This window comes from Elephantulus edwardii, unplaced genomic scaffold (assembly GCF_000299155.1).
Source record: "Elephantulus edwardii isolate Elephantulus edwardi_28Jun2011 unplaced genomic scaffold, EleEdw1.0 scaffold00088, whole genome shotgun sequence".
In the NCBI taxonomy this organism is placed as follows: Eukaryota; Metazoa; Chordata; class Mammalia; order Macroscelidea; family Macroscelididae; genus Elephantulus; species Elephantulus edwardii.
Window position 1 is genome coordinate 4,128,093 of NW_006399838.1, and position 8,217 is coordinate 4,136,309.

The following is an 8,217-nucleotide window of genomic DNA, read 5'->3' on the forward strand; positions in this document are numbered from 1 at the left end:
TTTCTGAGGCCTGTTATTTCAGGATGGTTAATCCTGCTTCGTAGTCTGCCCTAATTTGGGAGCTCTGCTGAAATCTGTCCACTGTGAGTGACCCTTCTGATACTTGAAACACTAATGGCATATTTTATAGCAACACAGCAACTCACAAGTTACCTTAGGGTTAGGGTTAGGGTTAGGGACTGACAGGCAACTGCTGCACTAATAAGAGCAAACAATAAACAAGTAAGTATATACACACACCTAAACTATAATGTATAAACAACATACAAATCAGATCACAAATAAAATATACTGATAGATACATGTTGTGCCTTTAAGAGCAAACCACAAAGAGAATCAAGCATGGGAATACCATGGTGGAGGTGAGCCTTCTCTGGTCCTGGTTCAGATGGTGGTATGACAGTACAGGGTCTTGAACAAGGGTCATATGGCACTGAGGATGACTCAATTAGATCTTCAGTGTTTGTACTTCACGTCCTCATAGTGATGTCCAGGGTGTCAGCCTCAGGTCCTGATTGCATGAATGACCCACTCTGTATTAAATCAATTGAATTTGTAGTTAAAATTGCCCAACAAAGGAAATACTAGTTAGGGTTGTTTTACTGATAAATGCTACTAAATATTTTAAGGAAGAAATCTTTCCAATTCTAAACATAAATTTCCAGGAAATTATGAAGAAGTTTTTGTTGGTTTTATGTGCCATTGAATTGAAACGGACTCATAGCTGACCTTAAGCAGGTTTTCAGATGCTAATAAATTACATGGGAGAAGATTGCCCCTCCTCCTCCTTTACAGCAGCTGGTGGATTTGAACTGTGTGCTTCTGGATGGGCGGAACGATGTCTTACACTGAAGCCATCAGAGTTCCCTAGGAAAAAGTTAAATGTGTCCTAAATGATTTTAGAAAAGCATAATTGCTACTATGAAGAATCCGAAGTTGTTGTTGTTATGTACCATCTAGTTGGATCCAACCCACACCTAACCCTTCAGGGGGTGTTCAGAGGCAGCCAATCACACAGGAGGAGACTGCTCTGGTGGATTTGAGCTGCCTACCTTTGCCGTGGCAGTCCAATACCTTACCATTAGTTCCACCGAAGCTCACAAACTATGATAGTAAATGGAAATAAAACTGCAGACTTAGAAAAATTAGTAAATTATAGCCTGCCGTTTCAATAGCATATAGAAAGGTTTAGATATTATTCACTACTGTGATTTATCCCAAGAATATAAGGATAATTTACTGTATTAAAATTAATCAACATAATCACCATATAAAGACACTAAGAAAAAAATTGCATATATTTCATGAGATGCAGGAAAAAAAATTTGATATGATGTAGTAGCCATTCCTAACTTAAACTCTCAAAAAATTATAAATGGAAAGGAATCTTTTTAATGCCTATGATCAAATCTCAAACCTCTACAAATAATATAATATTTAATTGTGAAAGATGAGTGTTTCCCCCTAAAACAATAAAAATGGCATGAATGTTGGCTATTAAAAACTTTTATTTAAAATTGTACTAAAGTTTCTAGCAAATGAGTAAATCAAGGAAATAGCATAAAGGCATCCTGTTAAAGAGCAAGCACTAGAAATTAAAGCTAGAAAGTAGCAAGAATAGAAAGCATGGCCATCTTTGAAGAGTGGCTGATAGGGGAGCTCTGGTGGCCTAGTGGCAAGAAGCTGCACTGCAATCCCAGAGATACACGGTTTGAATCCACCAGATGCTCTGCTGGAGAAGGAGGGACAATCTCCTCCTGTACCAGTCAGATCTGATTTGATGGTACACACACACAAAATAATTTAAAAAAAAAAAGAGTATCTGGTATGATATGCTTAAAAAGTTATGTGAACTAATTAGTGAATTTGTCAAGATTTTAAATAAATACCAAAAAAATAATATGCAAAAAGAATTGTCTTTTAATATGTAAAATACTTTAAAAAATGAAAAAATCAACATAATTTAGAATGGTGCCACAATACAAAAGATTTAGGGATAACAATGGAAAAATATGAAAAAGTTAATGAAAAGAAAAAAATTGTGAGAAACAAATGGAATAGCTGAATAATAAAGAGGTGCTTCATGTTCGTAAGTGGAAAGATTTGGCATTAAGTGGAAAGATTTGGCATTACTAAGTAAGCAGTTCTCCCCTGATTATTAACTCAATTCAATCACAATCAAATTCCAGAATGCCATTTTTTTATTTGGCTAGAAATTGACAAGATGATTTTATAATTCATTTGGAAATGCAAGACTTAGACAAGCAAAATGGCATTGAAAATGAAGAGCTAGCATACTAAACACCTGAGCTCAAACCATATTATAAACTCTGTTATTAAGAAAATGTGACACCAATATAAAAATGACAAATAGTTCAGTAAAATGTGATAGAAAACCCAGAAAAAGACCTGCATATATAACAAATAATGACCACCAATTCTATTAAGAGTCTCCTAGTAAACGGTTAACCTTTTAACTAAGTAGCTGTTGAGGCAGTTGGACATTCATACACAGGAAATTAGCTTCCATGTGTTGTATCATATATTAAAAAAATCAACTAGAAAGGGATCATAGCCTTAAATGTAAAACCCTCAACTATACATTGAATAGGAGAAAACTTTTGTGTTTCTGAGTTAGGGAAAGTTTTCTTAGGTTTGACACGAAATACAGGACTATTAAAAGAACAAACTGGTAAACTGGGCTTTGAAAAATCTAAAATCACTGCACTATAAAAAACACTTGTTTTTGTTAATTACTGTAGGTGCCGTTCTGAGTCATGGTTATCTCACAAATAATACTGTCTGGTCCTTTGTCACCTTAATGCTCATCGGTATGCCTGACTCTGGTGTTCAGGTTATTGTATTAATTCATCTGATAGAAGGTGACACTTATTCTTACTGACCTGCTTTCACTCACACATTCATTGTCATTAAGTCAGAACCAACTCAGAGCTGACCCTCTGTTGTATTCCCGAGGGGGTTAATCACATGGGAAGAGGTTGCCAATCTTTGTCCCAAGATGTGGCCTCAAATTGCCAGAAAGACATGGCCTTTGGGTCAGCAGTGCAACTCCCCACAGACTACACCCCCTTTTCATCAATCCTTTTATTAGTTCTTTTCAGCTCACTAATGTTTAGAAGTCCTATTGATTTAAGAGTTCTACTTAGTACCACAACAAGATAAAGGTAAACAATTCAGTTGAAAAATGGGCACAGGATAGGAATAGACACTTCACCAAGAAGACATTCCAATGGCCAACAAGCACATGAAGAAATGTTCAAAATTCCTAGCTCTAAGAGAGATGCAAATCAAAACAACTATAAGATATCATCTCATCCCAGTCATAACAGCAAAATTTAACAGAACAGCAAGCAACAAATGCTGGTGAGGTTGTGGAGAAACTGCAACCCTTATTCACTGTTGGTGGGAGTGTAAGATGGTGCAACCACTGTGGAAGGTGGTATGGCGCTTTCTCAAAAAGTTGCAAATAGAGATACCATTTGACCCAGCAATTCCACCACTGACACTCAAGCAGATATATGCACACCCATGTTTATCGCGGCTTTGTTCACAATAGCAAGGAGTTGGAAACAACCCAAAGTGCCCATCAACAAATGAATGGATAGAGAAGCTGTGGTATATTCACACAATAGAATACTATGCTCCATTGAAAAACAAGGATCTCAAGCAATAGTATTCAAAATGGGTGACCCTGGAGGACATTATGCTGAGTGAAGGATCTCAGTCACAAAAGGACAAATACTGTATGGTGCCACTGTTGTAAAAGAGGACTGACATCGGGGTTGGGGAGAGACTGCGAAAGATGGTATAAATAATGTATACTGCATTGAAACAGATGAGGGAGAAAACTGTTTAAAAGGGATATGTGATTAGGTATTATTGTCATGACAGGAGTCCAGAACGAAGGCTACACAGTGGAGTGGGCCTGTGGGGGAGGGATTGTAAAACAATGAATGAGTTTTTCTTTTGCTTTTCAAAGAGAAAAGTGTACTGGGGGGAGGGGTGGGTAGGGAGAAAAGTGCAACAATAAATGAATGGAAATCCAAGGTCTCTGTAAATTTTCATTAAAATTAGTAACAATAAAAAATTTTTTAGAGTTCTACTTTTTATTTTTTTTAATTTCCTGTAGTCAAACTTTGTATACTTCACATACCAAGTTCTAATAGGTACTTGAGCTATTTCTTCTCATTGTGAATATAGACGAAGTAGCAAATGAAGATGCTGAAACTATTCCGTTCATGTTATTAAAGTCTACTCTGTTTTTTAGAGCTACCTCTTCCCCACTTGCATTTCAAGTGCCTTCCGATTAAGCGCTTTTTTTCCAAGCACTGTATCAATTAATCTCAACTGCTGTTAATAAGGTTATCATGGACTCCCCCCCTCCCCAGTAGATCAACAAATTCTTCTTAGGCTGACTTCCTCAGTCTACCCTCTCCACTGAAACCTCTCTTCCATGAGCAAACAAACCCATATTTGAAATATTAGTGGAATAGCTTTCTGAATCACAGCTAAAATAAGCAACAGAAGACTGACAGGAGACTGTTGCATAAGCCTTGTTAGTCTAGCAGAAAAGCAAAAGCAACAAACAGACAAAACTCCTGACTTTTCCAAGTATTGCCAAAAATATGGAATTTAAACAACTATCGTGTACTATTACTTGGAATGTAAAATAGTGTAAGCACTTTGAAAACCAACTGAGCTGTTTCTTTAGGGAAAGAAAAGACTTATTATCTACATACTTTATAGTTTTCCATATACACAATATAGCAAGAATTGCTCTAGAAGATTTATTTGTATTTGCCTTCATCTGGAAAATAATTCAGATGTCCATGAACAAATAGCAAAATACTGCCAAGAAGAAAAAGAATATATTAATTTAAAAGAATATTAAAACCTGATAACAATCTCAAGAAAAATTGCTGGATGATGTCAGTAGAAAAGAAATAATACTGAATGATTTTTTTCATTTTTTACTAGTATATTTATAAAATTCAAACACATTGTTTTCAATAAGTAATTATTTTTATATTAATTTAAAAAAGTAATTTAGTTAATTGTTACAAGTGTGCACATCAGTGGTTGCTTGTAACTGGGATGGTGGCGGTGATGAGGAAAGGAATGAGAAGATTATTAAAATACTCAACAATGTGGAGGGGAATTATGATGATTATGGCTATAGCTTCTCAGTTAGGATTCAGATGCCAGAATTTAGCAGATTATACATAAGTAGTTCCAGACTTTTGACAGGGCTCATTCTTATGACTTTATCAAAAGTAGGTAATGATAGAAATTAAATCCCTTTTCCTTTCTGCCTTTACGGTCTTCTGTCATTAACGTCTTTATAAAACCAATCTTTGATCATCTGCAAGTGAATTTCTGACAATGATACACAGAAATGTTTTATACAGTTGTGATGCTAAGGGTTTCTTTTTCAGTATGTCTTCCCCAGCCATTGACTTTGACTTTGCCACGTGGATGGGTAGGAACACAGGACGTGTGAATAGGGCTCGTAGCCTGTCCAAAAGGGGCGAGGTAATATTGTCATCAAATTGAGCTGATTGAGCAGCAGAATTTGGGAATCTCACCACGAGCCGAGAAGGAGCAGAGCTTGCAGGGTGTGCGTCCTGTGAGGCCAGAGATTCCAGCAGTGGTCACCTCGGAGTCTCCGGAAAGAGCAACAGCTGCAGCAGAGAACCAGAGACCCCACGTGAGACGGAGCTGACCGTGGGATTGCTACCACGTGGAACCAGAACTGAGAGTTACTGCTCGAGTCTGTCAGAAGACTGGAGGGAGAGGGACTGGGGGCGCATAATGGGCAGGGCTGGGAGCTTTGTAATGCTGGTCTGTAAGCCTGGTGAAGATGACGAAGGCTAAGATGCCTGCGAGTCTATTTCAGCCAAAATGATTTTATACCGAGTGATTATATTTGGCTACGGACCTGAATTACAACCCTTCAACTTCCCTAATACAGTTCTGTGGGGCTTGTGAGCTCTCGCTATGGATTTCAGACCCAGCAGAGTAGCACCATTGGGGTTGGGATGAATAGAGACAGAAGCGGGAGTGTGAGGAACAGGTCTGATCTCATGGGAATTGGTTTCATGTTGTGCATATTTTTGAGGGGACCAGAGCTCCCCACTGTGGAATTGATAAAGCCCAGATATGGCCCTCTTCACATGACCCTTCTCCTTTTCCAAGAGTAATATTACTAACAATAAAATGTACAACACTCCCCCTGAACAAACATACAAATAAACAGACAAAAAAATGCAAATACTGCTCTTCCTAACACGTTGCATGGGAATCACGCATATCTGAAGGAGGTTCAGTTCATTCTATGCCAATTATACTTCAATGAAGATGCAGCCAGAGTGCTCTGTGGAGGCAAAAATGATGAGGCTTTGCGCCACACACCTCAAGTAAATTGCTAGGAGGAATCTTTGGAGAGAGACATGATATTCAGAAGGGTAGAGAGGGTAAGAAGAGGAGGACCTTTGCCCACGTGGGTGGACATGGTGACTGCCACAATGGGGTGAGGATGGCACAGGACAAAGGGGATTCAGAGCTGTTGCTCACGGGGTCACTAAAAGTCAGACTCGACTAGACAGCACCTAACAACTACATTTCAAAAGGGAAGTATTTAGCAATACCAGAAAAGATCAATTAACAAAACTGGAAAGCTTTTACTATAATTAGAAAACATTTTAAAGCAATTTGTAGTGACTCAACCTACAATCAGTGCTTTGGTCCCTCAACAAGCAAGGCATAGTCTCAAAACCTGAACACAGGGAAAAGAATCTAGGTCTACCAAAGGGATTTGCGAGCTGAGAAAGCAGTTTTGTGTTCAATTTTGTTTTGTATTTTTTCCACACACCCACTCACCCTGAGTTGTTTCTAACCTATAGTGACTCATAACAATCCTTCACTGGGTTTCCTGAAGGAAGAATGTCACGGTTCTCCTGCCTTCCCCCATTAGTTAGGCCCGCAGCTAAATCTTGAGAAAGCTTGCCTGGATCCTGATAAGGTCCTGCGCCTGACAGGACCCCTTCCCCCAGATTTCTGAACGAACCACCATCCCCTCTAAATCTCCTTAACAGCTTCTATCAACAGAGACCATCATTGTCTGCCTTCAGTCCTTCCGATCTCCACACGGTCACCTGGCCCACCTCTCAGGTCTGCTTTAAAAAAGGCCTGTTCTTTTCTCGAGACCAGCTTCTTCTCTCTGCCTCTCAATTCTTTTTCTATATAACATTTCAGAAGATGTAAACATTCACAGGATTATCTTTCTCTTGCAGAGCCACCGGTGAAATGGAACCACTAATCTTTTGCTCAGCAGTCCAATATAGGATGCACTATGCCGTCAGGGCTCTTTTGCCCAGAGGGATTAAGCAAATTTCAGACAGTGTTTTAATTATTATACTTTCCATGGAGTATAGTTTAGCCAGATAGGAATCAAGACAGTGAAGGAGGCGTCGAGATAAACATGAGCTTGGACACAAGGAAACATGATTAAAAATTTAAGGTCTTCTTATGCTCATAGTTGCCCGGGGAAAGCAGGTGCCATTCAGGCCAAGTCAGGGTGCTTCCCTGGGAACAGGGTGAGGACAATCGGAATTAAGGGAAGGGGCTTCTAGAAATCCTTTTCTGTTTCGTTTTGGCCACTGTTGCCCTCACGTTATGGTTACTCTCAAACTGAACCTAACCCAGAATTGTAAACAACAGATAATTCACCTGTGTCTCCATCAACTTTCTATCATCTACTATAACAAAACAGGGTTTGGAAAGAAATGAAACCATGAATTAGAACAGGCAATGAGTGAATGAAACCCTACTGAAAAACAATATACAATATGGGACATTGGTAGGTCACATCTTATTAAGAAGTAAATCCACACAGGCATGATATCTATAATCAGCATTTCTCTAATACCTTTCATGGGAATTCTGGCTATGTAGTCTGTAACATGTTTGCTTCTAACCAAAACCCTTGTGTCTCCCATAATTGGAATCCACTAGAGGTGCCAGGTCAGAAAGGTGTTTCCTCCTGTTAAAACTCACCCTTGGAGCCTAGTGAAGACACCTTATGGTTGGGAATTGGCTTGAAGGCAGTGTGTGTGAGAGTTTATGAAAAAACTGAAGACCTCGAAGTCTTCACGCTGTGATCACACAAGTTTCATTGCTCCTACTAATTATTTTATA